The sequence below is a fragment of the Pongo pygmaeus genome, chromosome 6 (genome assembly GCF_028885625.2).
Source record: "Pongo pygmaeus isolate AG05252 chromosome 6, NHGRI_mPonPyg2-v2.0_pri, whole genome shotgun sequence".
Taxonomy (NCBI): domain Eukaryota; kingdom Metazoa; phylum Chordata; class Mammalia; order Primates; family Hominidae; genus Pongo; species Pongo pygmaeus.
The window spans coordinates 12,143,206-12,166,938 of NC_072379.2; the positions used below are offsets into that span (position 1 = coordinate 12,143,206).

General features: G+C 43.4%; 1 pseudogene; it reads left to right on the forward strand.

Moving 5' to 3' along the window:
• The window catches only part of LOC129040873 (rab5 GDP/GTP exchange factor-like), a 99,231-nt pseudogene that overhangs the window by 16,895 nt on the left and 58,603 nt on the right, over nucleotides 1-23,733 (forward strand).

Genomic DNA, 23,733 nt, shown 5'->3' on the forward strand with positions numbered 1-23,733 from the left:
TTCCCACATCCAGCCTAGCAAGGCCTCCTGACTCCGCCCTGAACAGAAAGCTCAGATCCTACCCTATCCTCCTTCACTGCCCTCCAGTGCTCAGTGGGAGTCATGCCACAGCGCAGCCAGGTCAGTCTCATTGAAAGTAGGAGGTGGAGCCTGTCATTCTCTGGACTGTCATCTGTAGTGGCTTTCACTATACTTGGAGTAAACCTCACAGCCCCTGATGGGCTCTGCAGGGGCATGGGGGAGCTGCTTCCTGCCATTTCTCTGCTTTGCTGCATCCCCTCTGTGGATCACTTGCTGTGTGCCAGCCACCATGGTCATTTGTGTGCCCTTCTTCCTCTCAGATCACAGCCTCCTGGCACTGTTGGGCTGAGGCCTGGTGTTTGTGGAACGCTCTTACTTGAGGGCTTTCTGTGCCTCTCATTTCTATTTGTGTCACAGTTTAAATGTCACCATGTTGGAGAGGTCTTCAGTGAGCACTGTCTCACCTCAGCCATGAGGCTCACTGACTCATCCTCCTTTCATTTCTCACAAAGCGCTGCTGGCTGACTTTTTCCTCCCACTGCAATACAGTAGCACTGACAGCACAGATCATGCCTGTCCTGTTCACTTCTCAAGCAGGTGCTCAACAAATACTCACAGAGTGAATCCATGGCAATAGACTGTTCTCTAAGCTGGCAGAAATGTCTGTGGCTTTTGGTCAGGTAGCATGCACTGTGACACTTTAAGGGTGCAGGAGGGACTGCAGGCACCACATCTGGAAGGGCCACAAGCTGTCCCGAGCAAGGAAGGCTGCAGTGGGGATCCATGTTCCCTTGACCCTGGGGCCCTCATCTTCTCCTGAAACAGACCCTTTGAGTTGTAGTGCACAGAAGCCAAGTCTCCTGGGTTAGGAGTCCTGCCCTCCCTATGGATTTGAAGCGGGGTGCATGGCACTCACTGAGTCTTCAGAGACCAGCTTCTAGGTGCTACTCAGTTGGCAACTACAAACTTAGGTCACTAATTGTATGTTATTTGCAGAATTTGTGTACTTAGTTTTTGAACTACTTATCCTATTTTACGTCTCTAAGAACTTAATGTATTGAACAAAGTCAAAATGTTAAGTTTCTTCTTCTCATCAGCATTTTTTGTGATATTTTATCTCCCCTTATATCTGATTATAAATCAGCCAGTGATCAATAAACTAAATAGTCTTTCCCACTCTTTAAGTCATATGTTTCCAAGTGATGTAATAAAATAGATGAGGTGGTGAAAATTGTTTATCATTAGCGATGCCACCATAATGTTACTGGGATTCATGACACCTGAGAAGGAGGAGGATGTCACTAGGAGATGACGCCTGGAAGGAGGATCTGCATGAGAGGCCCCACCTCTGCCCTCCTGTGTTTTTTGGAAATTGAGCATGGTAAAAGAATCGGCTAAACTTGACCAGGCACAATGGCTCATGCCTGGAATTCCAGCACTTTGAGAGGCTGAGGCAGGAAGATGGCTTTAGGCCAGGAGTTTGAGACCCGCCTGGGCAACAGAGGGAGACCCCATCTCTGCAAAACAATTTAGCAGTTAGCCAGGTGTGGTGGCATGTACCTGTAGTCTCAGCTACTCAGGAGGCTGAGGTAGGAGGACTGCCTGAGCCCAGGAGGTGGAGGTTACTACACTTTGCCCTGGGGCATCGACAATGACCCTGCAATGTGTGGAAAATCCCAAAGGTTGACCACTGTGAATAGGAACTACCCTAGATGTGTCAGGAGCACCGCAGGCACACTCACTCCTCCGTTTGCTGGAGCCGTGTAGGGTGGAAGGAAACCCAAATCAAGACCATTTGCTGCTTCAGTTCTTTTATTGCATGTGACAGTCCAATGTGTCTCCATTTAAATTCAGATTTTTTGATGAATGGTCAGACCAGCTGCAGGCAGGCCCTTTGGGCCAGAAGTCTTGATCTCGCCAACTGTTCATTTTCCTGAGGGGACTGCCTTACTTCAGGCATTTGTGTGTAGCTGGTCTTTTGTGGAGTTCAGAGGGGTATAGAGCCCTCTCTTTTTGGGACAGTCAGTTCTCCCCATGCAGCATGTCCTGAAGCTGGCCTGTCTCTATCCTGTTTCTAAGTGTGTGAGGTCTTTTATTAAGCAGGGTAAAGTGAGAGAGGACTCCTAAAGAGAGAAAAACTCCTCCAGCATTTGCTGAAACATGTTTGTGAACTGATCAAGATGTGATTGGGATGGCATGAAGACAACTAAAATTTATTTAATTTCTTGCCATCTGGTTTGTGATATATGGTGCCCCAAATTGAGTTTAGAAGGAACTTTGATCATAGGTCAAGAAGGTGTTTTTTATATATATGTGTATATATATGTGTGTGTATATGTGTGCGTGTGTGTATGTATATACACATATATATACACACACATACACACACACACACACACACACACACACACACACACACATATCTTTTTTTTTTTGAGACGGAGTTTTGTTGTCATCCAGGCTGGAGTGCAGTGGTGTGATCTTGGTTCACTGGAACCTTTGCCTCCTGAGTTCAAGTGATTTTCCTGATTCACTTGAACTTCAACGATTCTCCTGCCTCAGCCTCCCGGGTAGCTGGGCTCATAGGCGCCCACCACCACACCAGGCTAATTTTTGTGTTTTTAGTAGAGACAGGGTTTCACCATGTTGGCCGTGCTGGTCTTGAATTCCTGACCTAAGGTGATCTGCCTGCCTTGGCCTCCCACAGTGGTGGGATTACAGGCATGAGCCACTGCACCCAGCCGAAGGTGTCATATTTAATTCTCCCTGTGGCTTGTCTTACAATACCAATCATGCATGAAGCCCATGGGTTTGCTGCATCTAGTTTTACTCAAGCAAAGGCTCTGGACTTTCTTAGTTTACACTGAAGTATTCTAGTTTGCATCTGAAATGTACTCTGAGGATGCTGACTTCCAGATAGCCATTTTTGGGTCAAGGATAGTTCAGGTCTCTGAGTATAGTAGCCATACCTCCCAGAGAGCTTCCTTTTGGTTTGGTTACAAAATTTATTTTAGCTTAGTTTTCTTACATTAGGTGGGCAAAATAAGAAAGAGCAGAAGGCCAGATGTGGTGGCTCATGCCTGTAATCCCAGCACTTTGGGAGGCTGAGTCAGGTGGATCACCTGAGGTCAGGAGTTCAAGACCACTCTGGCCAACATGTGGAAACCCCATCTCTACTAAAAATGCAAAAATCATCTGGGTGTGGTGGTGTGTACCTGTAATCCCAACTACTTGGGAGGCTGAGATGTGAGAATCGCTTGAACCCAGGAGGTGGAGGTTGCAGTGAGCCGAGATTGCATCACTACACTCTAGCCTGGGGGATAGAGCAAGACTCTGTCTCCAAAAGCAAACAAACAAAACAAAGAAACAAAAAACCAGAAAAGTTTAGGGACACTCAACCAAACTGTAAGGCCTAGAATTGGAAACTGGGAATTACTGTTTGTAGATGATTTCTTTTCAGGATGGGCTAGTGGAGTTTCTGAGCAGCAGCTATGTTCTCCTTTCACGTCTTCAGGTTTTATTAGGTTACCTTTCACCCTCTGAGTGATCATATCTGCCTCACAGTCACTCATGGGAGCCCTTGATCTCGACAAAATGGACCTTGAGTAGCTGAGTTCAAAGAACTCAGGTGGCAAGAGGAGATCTCCTTCTTGGTTCTTATATATTTTTTTAAATGAAAGAGCTAGAGAAGCAATCTCAAGGTCAGGATAACTCACCCTGATGTTCTTCTCACTTGTCAGGGATTGTGCTGCATTTGAACATAGGTTCTGCCATCAAACACAGAATGCTCTGATCCTTAGAGGCAGAGGCAGCTCTTCAGCCTATGGGGTAAGTAACCAGGGAATGGAATTCTCACCAATTTTTATTAGACAATAAGTTTTACTTTAAGATTTGGGCCTACTTTTTTTTTTTTGAAATGGAGTTTCACTCTTGTTGCCGAGGCTGGAGTGCAGTGGCACTACCTCAGCTCACTGCAACTTCCGCCTACCGGGTTCAAGCAATTCTCCTACCTCAGCTTCCCAAGTAGCTGAGATTACAGGCATGCGCCACCACGTCTGGCAATTTTTAAAAAATTTTTAGTAGAGATGACGTTTCACCATGTTGGCCAGGCTGGTCTCCAACTCCTGACCTTGGGTGATCCACCCGCCTTGGCCTCGCGAAGTGCTGGGATTACAGGCATGAGCCATTGGGCCCGGCCTAGGCCTGCTTCTTTCTTTCTCTCTTTCTTTCTCTCTCTTTTTTTTTTTTTCTAGTAGCAGTTTAAAGTTGGTGCCTCATTTAGACAAAAGCAAAAGGATATCAGCCCAGCTTTGGAAATAGGTGTGAGCCCACACATGATTTTCCTAGTTTTTCCTCTCCCTTCACTTTTTGCTCTCTTGGTAGTATGTTAATTGTATTCTCTCTCTGAATCTTTTTTCCCCATTTCTTTGGCACAATTTTTACTTGTCTTGGATGAGTAGGTGAAGAGCTGTTTTTAGGACTCTTTGAAAGGATGGATGACAGTCTTGGCTAATGGTAACCAGTTCCAGGGAGCTAGGGTCAGCGTGAGCTGGAATGAGTTCAAATTAGAAAGCACTGGCACTCAGTGGCAGGACTACAAGTGACCGCAAAGTGTTAAACACATCTTGAAAGGGATAGTGACATCATTCTCAGAATCTGTTGGGAATACGCATATCCTGTAGTCTCATTCCTGTTTGACTCTATAAAGATATTTTAAAGAGTAATACCCTGAGTGGTTTTCTGGCCAGCTTGCCTGCTCATTTATCTTTGAGGACAACATCCCTCGTGGAGCTCCACAGGCCCCAGGGGTGTATGGATTCTACATTTGAAAATGCTGATGCTGAGAGACTGGGTCTTGGCGGACCTCAAGGAGTCTGCTTTTCCTCTACTTATTGTCCCCACTTTTCCTGGCAGCTGGCATTGCTGTTTAAATGGGTTGTTCTTTGCTGTTTAAGTTGTTTGGTAGTGGTGTGTCAGGATGCAGGTTTCCTGAATACTTTTTCAGCTGGTTACTTGAGTGGTGGTTAGGGAGGAGCTGTCCTAGGGCTGTTCTGGAGCTGTTGAGGTCGGTTGTCTGTCTGGATACTCACAGCTCATCTGTTGAGGAGAATGCAGTTCTCATTGTGCTGCCTTTGGTGGTGCTGTGTGTGGCTTTTTAGATGTGGGTGGAGGTGAGTTTGGGGAGTTAATGAGATGTTTTTTAGGTGCTTTTGATAGTCTGTGCTAGAGGATTCATTGTGACTTTTTCCCTTAACCTGCACATACTTCTCTGCTCACCCTTGCTGTCTTTCTCATGTCTTTGATTTTCCAATCTCCTCTTGGTTGAATTTACATAAAGGCTCTGCTATGGTTTAAATGTGTCCCCCAAAGTTTATGTGCTGGAAACTCAATCCTCAATGCAACAGTTGAGATGTGGGGCCTAATAAGAGAGCCCTAATGAATGAATTAAAGTTGTTATTGTGGTAATAGATTAGTAACACAAGAGTGGGCTTATTGTAAAAGAGAGTTCAGCCCCTCTTGCCCTCTTGCTTTCTCGCACTCTCTTGTCCTTCTGCCTTCTGCCATGGGAAGATGCAGCAAGAAGACCCTCACCAGATGCAGGCCCCTCAAACTTGGACTTCCAAGCCTCCAGAACTGTAAGAAATATATTTTTTCTCTTCCCTTTCCCTTCCCCTTCCTTTTCCCCTTTTCTTCCCTTCCCCTTCTCTTCCCCTTCCCCTTCCCTTCCTCTTCCCTTCCCTTCCCCTTCCCTTTTCTTTCCCTTCCCTTTTTCTTCCCCTTCCCTTCCTTTCCTCTTCCCTTCTCTTCCCTTTTTTCCCTTCCCTTCCTGTTCTCCTTCCCTTCCCCTTCCTTTTGCCCCTCCCTTCTTTTTCCCTTCCCCTTCCCATCCCCTTCCCTTTTCCTTTTTCCCTTCCCTTTCCCCTCCCTCCCTTCCTTCCTCCCTCCCTCCCTTCCCCTCCCTCCCCTCCCCTCCCCTCCCCTCCCCTCCCTTCCCTTCCAAGTTATGCAGTCTGTGGCATTCTTTTATAGCAGCATGAAATGGACAAAGACAGGCTCCATTTTCAAGAGCAAGCCCTTTTGTAGTTTCCGAGCCAATTATGACTGCAAAGGAAGTTCTATAGATAGATAGCCTCAGATCCACCACCTAGGAAACCTGCTACCAAGCAGACCTAGGATCTAGAATTCTAGATGAAGTGCTGGGCAACATGATACCACTGCAATTTAGTACCTCCCTATATACCTCCAGTTGGCTCAGCCCATCAGGGCTAAAACTACCCCTCATATCCTAGTGTCTCTTGTAGGCAGAAACCTTGCCTAAACCCTAAGCTGCTTAGCTTACATTGTCTTGTACTTTTTTTGGAGGGGGTTCAAATATACCCAAAAGAAATAAATGAACCTTCATGTACCCAACCCCCAGATTAAGCAGTTGTCTCCATTTTGCCAGACTTGTTTCATCTGTTTCAGTCTCCGTAAACATTTATGTTTGTACAGGAAAAACTGGATAAATACATGATTCTCCACCCCACCTCCCATTTTAAGTCACTTTTCAGAATAATGAGTCAGTGACCTAGTAACTTATACACTTCAGTGACCAATAGTTTTTTTTTTTTCTAAATATCATCATGAACTCATAGATTATTGTTTGCATTTGATGTATTTCAGGCCATTGCAGTCATTATTTATTAATTGTTTTGGATACTTACATTGTCTCATCTAGGTTAATAATTATCTCTTCAAGTTGACTCTCATGTCTTCTTGATATGATCCTGCTGGACTTTGATGGCTTCCTTGCTTTCTGACAAAAAAGATGTTCCAGGATCTATATACTGCACTATGTGTGGAGTCAGCCATTTCTCCAGGGGGCCTTGATTCCTTTTAGTAGAGAACACAGTTTGGGCTCTTGGACTGAATCACTTTTGTGAACCTCCTCGCCTGCATCCCTGCTTACAGCCAGTATGCTCTTGCTGGGCATCAGCAGATCTCCTAAAAGTGCCATGTAGTTCTGCCTCACTCTTACAAAGACTCATCTCTTGAGAGTTTTGTGCTCTACCCCAGATGTGGTCTTTCTGGTTCTGAAGCTTTTGCTCCAGTCACCCTGAATTTTGCCAGCCCTATGCATGTCATACCTTGGATTGCCAACCCACCCTCACTGGAGCCAGTTTCTCCGGTTAGAATAGTTGCCCCTATTCTAATACTCTAATAAACAAGTTACCTTGTAGAGTATTAGTTGCCTAATACTTTAGTAAACAAGGTTCTACCTGGGTTTAGTTAACTTTTGCTCCTTTGGGCTCTGTGTTCTACCAGCATTCCATTTATCTGAAACCCTTCCTCACCTCATCAAGATCTTATCTGTTCTTTAATGATTTACTGCTGCTTCCTGGGTTCTAAAGAACCCAGTTCAGAAGTTTCTGTTTTAGTTTGAGATCTTATAGGCCTGTCCATCAGGTTGCTATCATTCCAGCTAGGATTAGGCAGAATTGGGTGGGGGTTGTAGTGCATTTTTGGCACAGCATGTACCTGGCTGACTAATTCTCTGTCTTTTCTTTCCTATTGTAATTCATGGGTCTCAGCATTTTCTGAATGCTGTTTAGCAGGTCATCCTGTTGATTTCCTGCTAGGGAGTAGCATACTCTGGCTCTGTACCATTGGCAAAGGGACTTAAGGATAGATGATGGGCAGCAGTTTTGTTAAATGGAACAATATGAAGAGATGGCATTATTAAAAAGGCTTGGCAGCAGGGCCCATTTGAATGGTTGGTCCTTGGCTCCCATGTTGATATAGGCGGATCCTTGGTGGGAATTTGGAATGATCCCAAATATTGTAGATCACTGGTGCATCAAGTCATCATCAGGGTTGTCTGTGTAACAATCTTGAGTGAAGTTTTGTGAATCTCTGGAGATTCTCTGTATAGGATTTAAGCATTTAATTATTCTAGTTGAACCTGTTTAGTTTCTTTGCAAGGAGATAAATGTGAAAGAGATGCAGACACTAGGGAAAAAGCCAGGAGCCTTGTTTCCCACCCACTTCTTGGGTTCTGGAACTGAACTTATAGTTGAGTAGTGAGGAGTAGGCTCAAGTGCATTAATCCTGGATCTAGCTCTGCTTTGCGCTCGCTCCAGTTCTTGTGTCAAATTCACTTCAAGCCACTCAGGGTAGTATGTAGAGGGGTCATGCAGGACTGTGCTTATACTTCATTATATCAAACGGGAGATCCAGTAATTTATAGCCTATTATTTCTGGAGTCTGGAGATGGCTCCACATAAGCTTTGCTGAAGCAGATTTTGTTACATTAGAAGAGAACCTAGCTGGCTGCATTCAACACTGGTAGCTTTTAGATGCTAATAAGGAGGTCATGTAATAAAGGTCACAGAGTGACTCTGGAACCCATTTCTCCAACCCAAGAAAGAATAATGACATTCTAGGTTGGCCTCTTTTCATTTCCCTTTGATTTTGAGTAATAACTTCCCTCCTTACTTCCCAGCTGAAGAATTTGGGAGTCTGTATTCCCTAGAAAGACTCTGTTCACATACCCATCAGATTAAATTAGGTGAGAACTCTTTGGCCTTAATGAATGTTGAAGGATTTCAAAGGGCTAATGGAAATTCTTCCAGAAGTAACAATTCCCATTCTATTGGTGAGACCATTCTGAAGAAATTTCCTGAATCTCTTAGATTATTTTATACAGCAAAACAGCCAGCATTGCGTTCTCTTTGCTAATAGATGACAAGGAGAATGTAGACACTTGGAATCTATGGAGAATCCCTAAGTTGCATTTTAGGCTGCATGTTAGGTCTCCTTTCCTAACCCTTTTACAAGTCGATCAGTGTGAAACAGCATGATAGATTTGCGTGACTTCTCTCCCTGCCTCCTCCCTCCATTCTTTTTTTTTTTTTTTTTTTTTGAGATGGAGTCTCGCTCTGTCGCCCAGGCTGGAGTGCATGGCGCGATCTCGGCTCAGGGCAATCTCTGCCTCCTGGGTTCACGCCATTCTTCTGGCTCAGCCTCCCCAGTAGCTGGGACTACAGGCGCCCGCCACCAGGCCCGGCTAATTTTTTATATTTTTAGTAGAGACGGTGTTTCACTGTGTTAGCCAGGATGGTCTTGATCTCCTGACCTCGTGATCCACCCGCCTGGGCCTCCCAAAGTGCTGGGATTACAGGCATGAGCCACCGCGCCCGGCCCCTCCATTCTTATGGAAAGTAGTGAGTGACTGCCTGCCAGGTAAAATCTTGGTGACAAAATCCAAAGTCAGATTCAGAGTTATAAACATAGCCCCCACCCAAATAACTTCCAAAGAAAAGAAAGAGGCCGGGTGTGGTGGCTCACACCTGTAATCCCAGCACTTTGCGAGGCTGAGGCAGGCGGATCACGAGGTCGGGAGTTCGAGACCAGCCCTGCCAACATGGTGAAACCCCATCTGTACTAAAAATACAAAAATTAGCCAGGTGTGGTGGTGCTTGCCTATAATCCCAGCTACTCGGGAGGCTGAGGCAGGAGAATTGCTTGAATCCAGGAGGTGGAGGTTTCAGTGAGTGGAAATCATGCCACTGTACTCCAGCCTGGGCAACAGAACAAGACTGTGCCTCAGTGGGGGAAAAAAAAGAAAGGAAAGAGTTGTGCAAAATCTTGCTTCATTGCTTTTAAATTGGGTACTTAACTGAGTTACTGCATTAGATTTGTGCATTGTGCTAGTTGTTGTACTAATGTTGATTGATTTCATTCTCCATTTATGGAACACCAACAGTGTTCCGGTACTGTGCTGACCACTTGAGATAAAAAGATAAACAGGAGTTGGTCCTTGCCACTTAGAGCTCACAGTCTACTACTGGGAGAGTGTGGGAAGGTGTGATAAGAACTGTAGTGATCTTGCCACATAATTTGCATTTGTATCTTAAAGCCAGTGGGGAGCCATGGAAATACTTTAAGCAGGAGAGTGACATGATTCAGTGATTCATTTGTATTTTATTTTTTCTTTTGAGATGGAGTCTCGCTGTGTCACCCAGGCTTCCAGGCTGGAGTGCAGTGACAGGATCTCAGCTTACTGCGAACTCTGCCTCCCGAGTTCAAGTGATTCTCTTGTCTCAGCCTCCTGAGTATCTGGGATTACAGGCATGCGCCACCACACCTAGCTAATTTTTGTATTTTTGGTAGAGATGAGGATTCACCCACGTTGGCCAGGCTGGTCTTGAACTCCTGATGTCAGGTGATCCATCCACCTCGGCCTCCCAAAGTGTTGGGATTACAGGCATGAGTCACTGTTACTAGCCCACTTTTTCTAGTTTTTGAGACAGAGTCTTGTTCTGTTGCCCAGGCTTGAATGCAGTGGTGCAATCATAGCTCATTGTAACCTCAGACTCCTGGGCTCAGTGATCCTCTAGCCTCAGCCACTCAAGTAGTAGGGTCTACAGGTGTGCACCACCATACAGTACAATTTTTTTTTTTTTTTTTTTTTTTAAGACAGGGTCTCCCTCTGTATCCCAGGCTGGGGTGCAGTGGTGTGATCATGGCTCACTGCAGCCTCCTGGGTTCACGTGATCCTCTCACTTCAGTCTCCCAAGGTGCTGCGATTACAGGCGTGAGCCAACGTATTTGGCCCCATTTGTATTTTTGAAAGATCACTAGTGGTAGTGAGGATACCAGTGAGTTGGAGGGAGTGAGACTAGAGGCAATAACAGTTTAGATAACAGATATTTTTTGAGCCCCTGCTAAGTGCCAGGCACAGATCTAGGTGCTGGGAACTTGGGGGAGAATGAGTAAGACAGTCTCTGTTCTCGGGGAGCTTCTGTTCTAGTGGTGGTGTGCTGGTGGGGAAGCAGACTATATACGTGCCACAAATGATATTTTTTCAGATGGTGATAAGTAATTTGAAGAAAATAAATAGAGCTATGGGAGTTGGAATGTTTGGGCTTTGGGATGGGCACTGACCTATTGGGGTGGGCAGTGAAGACCTCTCTGAGGAGGTGACATTTGAGATGAGGCAGCTCAAAGAAGATCTGGGCAGAGTGGTTTGTGATGGGTAGGACATCAGGTGCAGGGACCTGAGATGTGAACGGACTTGGCACGGTGTTTAAGCACCGTAAAGATGGTCAGGGTGGCTGGAGCATAGTGGAGCCTGGAGGAGCAAGTAATACTCAGATGAGGATGGAGCACCTTCTAGGCCATGGAAAGGATTCTGGATTAATTCCAATGGAGTAAGAAGCATTGCGATTAAATCAGGTGTTGGCAAACTGTGGCCCATGGGTCAAATCTGGCCTGGTGCCTATTTTTATGAATAAACCATATTGGAACACAGTATCACCCATGGATGTACATATTGTCCATGGCTGTTTTTAATGTTACAAGAGCAGACTTGAGTAGTTTCAACAGAGCACATATGGCCCAGAAGCCTAAAATATTTACTATCTGGTTTGTATAGAAAAAGTGTACTGACCCCTGAATTAAATGATCTAATTTAAATTTTGAGGAGGTATGGTTTAGGGAATGAATGATAAGAGACATGGCTCATGCCTGTAATCCTAACACTTTGGGAGGGTGAGGTGGGTGGATCACAAGGTCAGCAGTTCGAGACCAGCCTGGCCACCATGGTGAAATCCCGTCTTTACTAAAAATACAAAAATTAACCAGGTGTGGTGGTGCGTAGCTGTAATCCCAGCTACTTGGGAGGCTGAGGCAGGAGAATTGCTTGAATCTGGGAGGCGGAAGTTGCAGTGAGCTGAGATCGCGCCACTGTACTCCAGCCTGGGCGACAGAGCAACACTCCATCTCAGGAAAAAAAAAAAGAAAGAAAGAAAAAAATAAGTAATTGTTGAGCCACCAGAAAACAAAGATCACACTGTTTTTGTTCTGTTTTAAAACAGAATAAATGCTTTATACTCATTAAATATTGTTGAATGAGTGATGAGATGCTGAAAAAGGGGTGCCAGTGAATATGAAAGGGAAGTGAGGTTTTGAGAGGTATTTAGGAGATAAAATATCAAGGACAGCTTATTGTTGACACGGTGAATAGAAATAGTAGTAGGGCAGAAGGAGGACTGTAGGATGCCCTTCAGGTTTCTGGTTCAGGTATCTTGGTGCATGGCAGTGCCATTTATTGAGACAGGGAAAGTGGAGATACAGAGAACACACGTTGCCAGGGAGAAGGAATTCACCTTTGGACACACGATGCTCAGGACATCCAGGCAGAGATGTCTAAAAGGTAGTTGGAAAGACAGAGCTCAGCGACGTCATATCCAGACTCATGGTAACCAGAATTCCAGAGTCATCAGCTAGTGTGGGCTCTCCTAAAAAGCGTGTATGATGAGGAGGGCAGGGATAGGTCTCATATGGCATTCACTTCCAATACATTTTGGCTCTAGAGAGGAGGCAAAGATAAACTAGCTGTATGGACAGTTTGCATCAGTCAGTCAGGTCATCCCATGACCATGGAATATTTTTTCTGCAGAAGCTGATGGTCTCAAATGAAGGCTTGCCTTACCTGTTCCTCTGGCTGCCAACCTCTTTCTCTTAGTTGGGTTGACTGGGACAGAAGTGGAGGCTTCTTCCCTCCTAGACTCCCTGCTAACATTGGAACATTTGTGGCCTTTTAACTCTGTAGGTGATTCAAATTTGCATTTATCTTTTTATTTTATTTTATTTATTTATTTTTTTTTGAGATGGAGTCTTGCTCTGTCACCCAGACTGGAGTGCAGTGCTGCGATCTCAGCTCACCGCAAGCTCCACCTCCCAGGTTCATGCCATTCTCCTGCCTCAGCCTCCCGAGTAGCTGGGACTATAGGTGCCCGCCACCACGCCCGGCTAATTTTTTGTATTTTTAGTAGAGATGGGGTTTCACTGTGTTAGCCAGGATGGTCGTGATCCACCCGCCTCGGCCTCCCAAAGTGCTGGGATTACAGGCGTGAGCCACCATGCCTGGCCTATCTTTTTAAGAGACAAGGTCTCATCCTGTTTTCTGGGCTGGAGTCAAGTGGCAGAATTGTAGCTCACTGCAGCCTCAACCCTCTAGGCTCAAGTGATCCTCCCACCTCAGCCTCCCAAGTAAGTGTGGGATCACAAGTCTATGCCACCAAGCCCAGCTAATTTTTTATTTTTTTGTAGAGACAGCGTCTCCCCCATGTTGTCCAGGCTGGTCTCGAACTCCCGGACTCAAGTGATCTTCTTACCTTGGCTTTCCAAAGTGCTGGGATTGCCAAATACGGTGGCTCATGCCTATAATCCCAGCACTTTGGGAGGCCAAGGCAGGTGGATCACTTGAGCTCAGAGTTCGACACCAGCCTGGGCAACATGGTGAAACCCTGTCTCTACTAAAAATACAAAAAATTAGCCGGGCGTGTTGGCATGTGCCTGCAGTCCCAGCTACTCAGGAGACTGAGGCAGGAGAATTGCTTGAACCTGGAGGCGGAGGTTGCAGTGAACTGGGATTACACCACTGCACTCCAGCCTGGGTGACAGAATGAGACTCCGACTCAAAAAAAAAAAGAAAAAACAAAGTGCCGGGATTACAGGCATGAGCCAACATGTTTGCATTTATCTAGTTGAAGCTGCGAGGAGGTAGGAGGGCCTAGTTGTCCTTGGTGTTTTGATGTAAGGGCTAGACGGTGGATTAATTTTATTAAATATTGCTGAATATTAATAAATTTATTAAATCCATTAAAGATTGTTAAATATTAATACATTTATTAAATTTATTAAATATTAAGTATTATTAAATTAATTATTACAGGTTCTTTTACACCACAAAGCTAGATAAACCCTTTACCGGCCCTGAATAATGGCTTCCCCTTTCTTTTTTCCTTTTTTCTTTTTGTCTGGGGCAGGGGGACCACAGAAGTATTTAATAAAATAGCACTTGTGGCCAGGTGCGGTGGCTCACGCCTATAATCCCAGCACTTTGGGAGGCTGAGGTGGGCGGATCACCTGAGGTCAGGAGTTGGAGACCAGCCTGGCCAACATGGTGAAACCCCATCTCTACTAAAAATACAAAAGATTAGCCAGGCGTTGTGGCGGATCCTGTAGTTCCAACTACTTGGGAAGCTGAGGCAGGAGAATCGCTTGAACCGGGAGGTGGAGGTTGCATTGAGCCGAGATCATGCCATTGCACTCAGCCTGCGTGACACAGTGAGACTCCGTCTCAAAAATTAAAAAAAAAAAAAGCACTTGTGCGGAATATGGTCTTAAAATAGTTGCAATCCAGGCCGGGCACAGTGGCTCATGCTTGTAATCCCAGTGCTTTGGGAGGCCGAGGCAGGCAGATCACTTGAGGTTAGGGGTGACTAGCCTGGCCAACATGGTGAAATCTTGTCTCCACAAAAAATACAAAAATTAGCTAGTCGTGGTGGCAGGTGCCTGTAATACTGGGGAGGCTGTGGCAGGAGAATCACTTAAGCCCGGGAGGCGGAGGTTGCAGTGAGCCGAGACTGCACTGCTACATTCCAGCCTGGGTGACAGAGTGAGACTCTGTCTCAACAAAGAAACAAATAAACACTTATAGTTGTAATCCTAGACCTAGATGCATATCTACCCTCTTTCCATTATGAAAAGCCAGGGATGAAATCAAAATGAGAGCAGGGAAGGAGGACCACTATCTTGCTCTCACTCCCCTTATGTATTTTTTAGCGTATTCTCACACCTCTGCTCTTTGTACATTTTTTATATGTTTTAAAGATATTTTAACCCAGTCTTGCATTTAAATGTTCAAATTTTAGGGGCCCACATGTTTTATCAGTTTTTCTTTGTTTTTTGTTTTTGTTTTGTTTTTTGAGACGGAGTCTCGCTCTGTTGCCCAGGCTGAAGTTCAGTGGCACGATCTCAGCTCTCTGCAACCTCTGCCGCCTGGATTTCAGCCATTCTTCTGCCTCAGCCTACTGGGTAGCTGGGATTACAGGCCCGCGCCACCATGCCTGGCTAATTTTGTATTTCTTTCTTTCTTTTTTTTTTGAGACGGAGTCTCGCTCTGTCACTCAAGCTGGAGTGCAGTGGCACTACCTCGGCTCACTGCAAGCTCCGCCTCCTAGGTTCACACCATTCTCCTGCCTCAGCCTCCTGAGTAGCTGGGACTACAGGTCCCTGTCACCATGTCGACTAATTTTTTTGAATTTTTATTTTTTTATTATTATTATTTTTTTCTTTAGAGAATGTTTTAATGGGGCGTTTTTTTTTTTTTATAAATCTTTTATTTTAATGAAGTTTACTTAACACCGAAAACTTCAGTCCAGAGATGTGAAATCTTACATTATAAAGAGTTATGGCAAATAGAAACACTAACAAACTGAGCCTTTAGCTGTCATATCTGAAATACTATACATACACATATTCATGGATGCTAACATGCTGTAACATAATTTTACATATTAAAATAGGCTCAATTTTCTTTTTTTTCTCTTGGCAATACATTTTTATTTTATTATTATTTTTTTCTTTTATTATTATTATTATTGTTATTATTATACTTTAGGTTTTATGGTACATGTGCGCAATGTGCAGGTAAGTTACATATGTATACATGTGCCATGCTGGTGTGCTCCACCCACTAACTCGTCATCTAGCATTAGGTATATCTCCCAATGCTATCCTTCCCCCCTCCCCTGACCCCACAACAGTCCCCGAAGTGTGATGTTCCCCTTCCTGTGTCCATGTGTTCTCATTGTTCAATTCCCACCTATGAGTGAGAATATGCGGTGTTTGGTTTTTTGTTCTTGCGATAGTTTACTGAGAATGATGATTTCCAATTTCATCCATGTCCCTACAAAGGACATGAACTCATCATTTTTTATGGCTGCATAGTATTCCATGGAGTATATGTGCCACATTTTCTTAATCCAGTCTATCATTGTTGGACATTTGGGTTGGTTCCAAGTCTTTGCTATTGTGAATAATGCGGCAATAAACATACGTGTGCATGTGTCTTTATAGCAGCATGATTTATAGTCCTTTGGGTATATACCCAGTAATGGGATGGCTGGGTCGAATGGAATTTCTAGTTCTAGATCCCTGAGGAATTGCCACACTGACTTCCACAAGGGTTGAACTAGTTTACAGTCCCACCAACAGTGTAAAAGTGTTCCTATTTCTCCACATCCTCTCCAGCACCTGTTGTTTCCTGACTTTTTAATGATTGCCATTCTAACTGGTGTGAGATGGTATCTCATTGTGGTTTTGATTTGCATTTCTCTGATGGCCAGTGATGGTGAGCATTTTTTCATGTGTTTTTTGGCTGCATAAATGTCTTCTTTTGAGAAGTGTCTGTTCATGTCCTTCGCCCACTTTTTGATGGGGTTGTTTGTTTTTTTCTTGTAAATTTGTTGGAGTTCACTGTAGATTCTGGATATTAGCCCTTTGTCAGATGAGTAGGTTGTGAAAATTTTCTCCCATTTTGTAGGTTGCCTGTTCACTCTGATGGTAGTTTCCTTTGCTGTGCAGAAGCTCTTTAGTTTAATTAGATCCCATTTGTCAATTTTGGCTTTTGTTGCCATTGCTTTTGGTGTTTTAGACATGAAGTCCTTGCCCATGCCTAGGTCCTGAATGGTAATGCCTAGGTTTTCTTCTAGGGTTTTTATGGTTTTAGGTCTAACGTTTAAGTCTTTAATCCATCTTGAATTGATTTTTGTATAAGGTGTAAGGAAGGGATCCAGTTTCAGCTTTCTACATATGGCTAGCCAGTTTTCCCAGCACCATTTATTAAATAGGGAATCCTTTCCCCATTTCTTGTTTTTGTCAGGTTTGTCAAAGATCAGATAGTTGTAGATATGTGGCATTATTTCTGAGGGCTCTGTTCTGTTCCATTGATCTATATCTCTGTTTTGGTACCAGTACCATGCTATTTTGGTTACTGTAGCCTTGTAGTATAGTTTGAAGTCAGGTAGTGTGATGCCTCCAGCTTTGTTCTTTTGGCTTAGGATTGACTTGGCGATGCGGGCTCTTTTGTGGTTCCATATGAACTTTAAAGTAGTTTTTTCCAGTTCTGTGAAGAAAGTAATTGGTAGCTTGATGGGGATGGCATTGAATCTGTAAATTACCTTGGGAAGGATGGCCATTTTCATGATATTGATTCTTCCTACCCATGAGCATGGAATGTTCTTCCATTTGTTTGTATCCTCTTTTATTTCCTTGAGCAGTGGTTTGTAGTTCTCCTTGAAGAGGTCCTTCACATCCCTTGTAAGTTGGATTCCTAGGTATTTTATTCTCTTTGAAGCAATTGTGAATGGGAGTTCACTCATGATTTGGCTCTCTGTCTGTTATTGATGTATAAGAATGCTTGTGATTTTTGTACATTGATTTTGTATCCTGAGACTTTGCTGAAGTTGCTTATCAGCTTAAGGAGATTTTGGGCTGAGACAATGGGGTTTTCTAGATATACTATCATGTCATCTGCAAACAGGGACAATTTGACTGCCTCTTTTCCTAATTGAATACCCTTGATTTCCTTCTCCTGCCTAATTGCCCTGGCCAGAACTTCCAACACTATGTTGAATAGAAGTGGTGAGAGAGGGCATCCCTGTCTTGTGCCAGTTTTCAAAGGGAATGCTTCCAGTTTTTGCCCGTTCAGTATGATATTGGCTGTGGGTTTGTCATAAACAGCTCTTATTATTTTGAGATATGTCCCATCAGTACCTAATTTATTGAGAGTTTTTAGCATGAAGGGTTGTTGAATTTTGTCAAAGGCCTATTCTACATCTATTGAGATAATCATGTGGTTTTTGTCTTTGGTTCTGTTTATATGCTGGATTACATTTATTGATTTGCATATGTTGAACCAGCCTTGCATCCCAGGGATGAAGCCCACTTGATCATGGTGGATAAGCTTTTTGATGTGCTGCTGGATTCTGTTTGCCAGTATTTTATTGAGGATTTTTGCATCAATGTTCATCAAGGATATTGGTCTAAAATTCTCTTTTTTTGTTGTGTCTCTGCCAGGCTTTGGTATCAGGATGATGCTGGCCTCATAAAATGAGTTAGGGAGGATTCCCTCTTTTTCTATTGATTGGAATAGTTTCAGAAGGAATGGTACCAGCTCCTCCTTGTACCTCTGGTAGAATTCGGCTGTGAACCCATCTGGTCCTGGACTTTTTTTGGTTGGTAAGCTATTGATTATTGCCACAATTTCAGCTCCTGTTATTGGTCTATTCAGAGATTCAACTTCTTCCTGGTTCAGTCTTGGGAGGGTGTATGTGTCGAGGAATTTATCCATTTCTTCTAGATTTTCTAGTTTATTTGCGTAGAGGTGTTTGTAATATTCTCTGATGGTAGTTTGTATTTCTGTGGGATCGGTGGTGATATCCCCTTTATCATTTTTTATTGCATCTATTTGATTCTTCTCTCTTTTTTTCTTTATTAATCTTGCTAGCGGTCTATCAATTTTGTTGATCCTTTCAAAAGACCAGCTCCTGGATTCATTGATTTTTTGAAGGGTTTTTTTGTGTCTCTATTTCCTTCAGTTCTGCTCTGATTTTAGTTATTTCTTGCCTTCTGCTAGCTTTTGAATGTGTTTGCTCTTGCTTTTCTAGTTCTTTAATTGTGATGTTAGGGTGTCAATTTTGGATCTTTCCTGCTTTCTCTTGTGGGCATTTAGTGCTATAAATTTCCCTCTACACACTGCTTTGAATGCATCCCAGAGATTCTGGTATGTTGTGTCTTGGTTCTCGTTGGTTTCAAAGAACATCTTTATTTCTGCCTTCATTTCGTTATGTACCCAGTAGTCATTCAGGAGCAGGTTGTTCAGTTTCCACGTAGTTGAGCGGTTTTGAGTGATTCTTAATCCTGAGTTCTAGCTTGATTGCACTGTGATCTGAGAGATAGTTTGTTATAATTTCTGTTCTTTTACATTTATTGAGGAGAGCTTTACTTCCAAGTATATGGTCAATTTTGGAATAGGTGTGGTGTGGTGCTGAAAAAAATGTATATTCTGTTGATTTGGGGTGGAGAGTTCTGTAGATGTCTATTAGGTCCGCTTGGTGCAGAGCTGAGTTCAATTCCTGGGTATCCTTGTTGACTTTCTGTCTCGTTGATCTGTCTAATGTTGACAGTGGGGTGTTAAAGTCTCCCATTATTAATGTGTGGGAGTCTAAGTCTCTTTGTAGGTCACTCAGGACTTGCTTTATGAATCTGGGTGCTCCTGTATTGGGTGCATATATATTTAGGATAGTTAGCTCTTCTTGTTGAATTAATCCCTTTACCATTATGTAATGGCCTTCTTTGTCTCTTTTGATCTTTGTTGGTTTAAAGTCTGTTTTATCAGAGACTAGGATTGCAACCCCTGCCTTTTTTTGTTTTCCATTTTTTTGTATTTTTAATAGAGACAGAGTTTCAGCGTGTTAGCTAGGATGGTCTTGATCTTCTGACCTCATGATCCCTCCCCCTGAGCCTCCCAAAGTGCTGGGATTACAGGCATTAGCCACCATGCCTGGCCCTAATTTTGTATTTCTAGTACAGACGGGGTTTCGTTATGTTGCACAGGCTGGTCTCGATCTCCTGACCTCGTGATCTGCCTGCCTCGGCCTCCCAAAGTTCTGGAATTACAGGTGTGAACCACCTAAGAAAGCCTAGAAATTGCTTTCTTGAGTTCTCCTCAGCAATTTTTCCCACACTTTTTGTTCCCAAAGGGCTCATATTTTCTTTCTTTTGTCCAGAAAACTGTGGATTTAGTTACTCCACTCTGCCATGTCCTTCCACCACCGCCTGCACATTTGAGACCAAGGATAGAGATTGGCAAAAATCGATAGTTCTCCTGACTCAGAATTTGGCTCCTGCACTCGGATTTCAGCCATAACTGCAGACAAAGCACACGATTGCTGGGCACTGTGGCTCAAGAGAAGGGGGAGATGGTAAGTGGGGGGATCCCCATATTCTCTCTGGCTGTTAAGAGTTCCTTTTCGCATGCCTGGAGCCGGAACTAGAGGAGCTTTCTCTGTGCTGTGGGGCCCATTTCCAGTTTGGCTAGTGGTATTGGATGGGAGAAAGTGGTAATCTGTTAGACAGCTGGGTGATACTTTCAATTCTGGTCTTCCCCACTTCTCCATTTTGCTTTTCAGAATCCTCAAAAGTAGTGCACGTTGCATACTGTCAGGTTTGATAGCTGGTGACTTTCCATCTGGACTCGGTAGCTTTGAGTTTTAAAAATCCATCATGATTTGACTTTACACCTAACTTCTTTAGTTTACCTTCTGTCTATACTACATCATTCATATTTTACATTTGCCTTCCTGCTTCTGAGCTTTTTGTGAAAGGCATTCTTCCTGTCCAGAATATCCTTCCTCTTTCTGTCATCTTTCCAAGACCCTTTCAACACAAGGCTCTTTAAGGTCTATCACCAGCATCCCCAAGTGGTCTCTCTATACTCCCTAGGTCAGAATTTGTATGTGTGTTACTCCCCAACAGTTTCCTAACACTTTTTCTTTTTCCGTGTTTTTCATTCTGCCTGTACTTTTGGTTATGAGCTTCGTGAGGGCAAGGACGTGTTCTATCAGTTGCATCACCAGTGCCATCTAGCTCAGTTCTCTGCACACAGTTGGCACTTAGTAAATGTTTGAGTTAAATTAATGAGACCTCCAAGATATAGGGCCTAATTTTATCTGCACATGTGAGTCTCTTGAGTGAATGCTGTAGAGTGCTGCTTTTTTACTGTGCTTGTTTGGCAGTTTGTTATTGTGGAGAAGAATGAGGACCATGTGGTTTCAGTTTGAAAGGAAATTGTTGCATAGCGATTTACCATACAGCTGTGAGACTATGAACCAGTGAGTTTAAATATTATACAGTAGAAAAGAAAACTGACTTTGGAAATTATGATATTATTTCAATTTTTTTCTCTTCTCTTCTTTCTGGACAAGGCCTTGCTCTGTCACCCAGGCTGGAGTGCAGTGATGTGATCATAGCTCACTGCAGCCTCCACCTCCTAGAGAGGCTATCCTCCTGTCTCAGCCTCCTGAGTAGCTGGGACTACAGGCATACACCATCACACCCCACTAGTTTTTGTATTTTTTTGTAGAGATGGGGTCTTGCTGTGTTGCCCAGGCTGGTCCTGAACTCCTAACCTCAAGTGATCCTCCCACCTTGGCCTCCCAAAGTGGCATGAGCCACTGTGCCCATCCTGGGTTTGTTTTTTTTTTTACAGTAGCCATCCTAATGGGTATGAAGTGATATCTCATTGTGGTTTTGATTTGCATTTCTGTGATGATTAGTGATGTTGAGCATTTTTTCACATGTTTGTTGGCTGTTGGTATATCTTTGGAGAATTGTCTATTGAAGTCCTTTCCCATTCGTTAACCGGATTATTATTATTATTTTTTTGTTATTGACTTGTAGGAGTTCCTTTATATTCTGGATATTAACCCCTTATTAGATATGTGGTTTGCAGATATGTTCTCTCATTCTGTGTGTTGTTCCTTTTTACTCTGTCGGTTGGTTCCTGTGTTGTGCAGACATTTTAAATCTTGATGTAATTAATGTATTTGTCTGATTTCGCTTTTGTTTCCTGTGCTTTTGGTGTCATATCCTAGAAGTCATTGCAAAATCCAGTGTCGGGAAGCTTTTCCTCTTAAGTTTTCTAGTTTCCGGGCTTTACATTTAGGTATTTAATCCAATGTTAGCCCTTTCTTAATGGGTTCTGTGTATTTTCGGCAGGGAATAAGTCTTTAATATGACTGTTTCAGGAATTTACCATAGTTAACTTTTCTTTTTTCCTTCTTCCTTCCTCCCCTCTTTCCCTCCCTCATTCCCTCCCTCCTTCATTCCCTTCTTCCCTCTCTTACAGCTTGAAGATAATGGAATCACTCACTTTTTGTTCATAATTGGTAAGATTTTAGTTAGTAGAATGATAATTCCTTTTCAACAGCACTTTGTTTGTTCATTGGTTAGCAGGAAGAAGATGAGCCTTAAGTCTGAACGCTGAGGAATTCATGTGCATCAGTCAGACCTCCTGTGCAAGAAAGGATGTGGTTACTACGGCAACCCTGTCTGGCAGGGTTTCTGCTCCAAGTGCTGGAGGGAAGAATACCGCAAAGCCAGGCAGAAGGAGATTCAGGAGGACTGGGAGCTGGCGGAGCGGTAAAAGGACTTAACTAGGGGTAGTTGAACAGTGACGTGACTGGATACGTACTTTTGTCACCGTCCAGATAAGTTTTTTAAAATTTCTGCTTTGACCTATCAGCAAGTCAGTTTAAAATTAAGGAAAAGGATGTTTTCTCCCCTTCTTCTCAGTCAACCTTTAATGAACAGCTTTCAATAGTTTCTTCATTTTGTGTATGTCTTAACTTCTGATTATATTCTTTGGGTTGTGTTAGTCTTAGTTCTCAAATTTAGACAATAAGCTCCCTGGAGTGGAAGAATGGAGATAGGCATATTTCCTGGTGAAGATTAAATGAGCTAATAAATATGATGTACCCAGTGCAGGGCTTGCAAATGGCACTCATCAAGCATTATTTCGCTTGTTCTTTTAATATATTCAGCGTGGCACTAGCTCAGTGATAAAACACAGTAGTAGAAATCTGTTGACTTGTATACATAGTCCTTGCATTATAGAAATTTAACTTTTCCTTAAAAATTAGGTTAGTCAAAGGCAGTTATATTATCTGGAAATACAGTGATGTTAAAAATTAAATAATGAGCCAGGCGCAGTGGCTCATGCCTGTAATCCTAGCACTTTGGGAGGCTGAGGCGGGAGGATCACCTGAGGTCAGGACTTTGAGACCAGCCTGACCAACATGGTGAAACCCCATCTCTACTAAAAATATTTAAAAAGTTAGCCAGGCGTGGTGGTGCGCACTTGTTAGTGACTCAGGAGACTGAGGCAAGAGAATTGCTTGAACCCAGGTGTCGGAGGTTGCAGTGAGCCGAGATCGTGCCACTGCACTCCAGCCTGGGTGACAGGGTGACACTGTGTCTCAAAAAAAAAAATAAATAAATAAATGATGGGATGGCTAGTGAGCATAGGAACTAATAAAATGCCATGAATAATGTTAATTCTTTGCCAGAGCATTTTAGAAATTCTAAAACTGCTTCAACAGAAGAAAGTCAAATGGAATTCTGCCAACTCTTCTTGCTAGTTTTTTTGTTTTTTCATCCAGTCAGCCAATATTTGTTGAGTGACTACTTTGCTGGCATCTGTGGTGAACTCAGAGAATTAGAAATTACACATTGCTTTCAGTGACTGTGGTCAGTCAAAGAGAAAATTTTAGCCGAGAACATGAATGATCTCCTCAGGGTTTCCACTGCATGCCTGATGTTGTCAGTAGCAGATCCTGTTTCAGAAACAGAGTAGAGGCCACTAGGCACGAACTGCCTCAGGTTCTTCCCCTCGCCACATAAAAATGTCCTAATACCTTTATATTAACTTCTTGTCTGTCCCAGAGAAAGAGGTGTCCTGATTCCATCCTCAGGCTTAGCACCTCCACCTGTGATTTTTGTTTCTATTTCTTACTGCTTTTAATTGTGACCCTGCTAAATCTCTTGGAAAGCTTGTAAAAGCAGTGATTGCTGGACCTTACCCTTAGAGTCTCTGATTTTAGTCATTTGGGAGTAAGACTAGAGAATTTGCATTTCTAACAAGTTGTCTGGTGATGCTGCGGCTGCTGTCTGGGGAATCACACTTGGAGAACCACTGTCTTATAGATAGTGCTTGAGCTTTTTGTTTTGTTTTGTTTTGTTTTGAGACAGGGTCTTGCTCTGTCACCCCAGCTGTAGTATAGTGGTGCAGACTCAACTCACTGCATCCTCTGCTTCCTT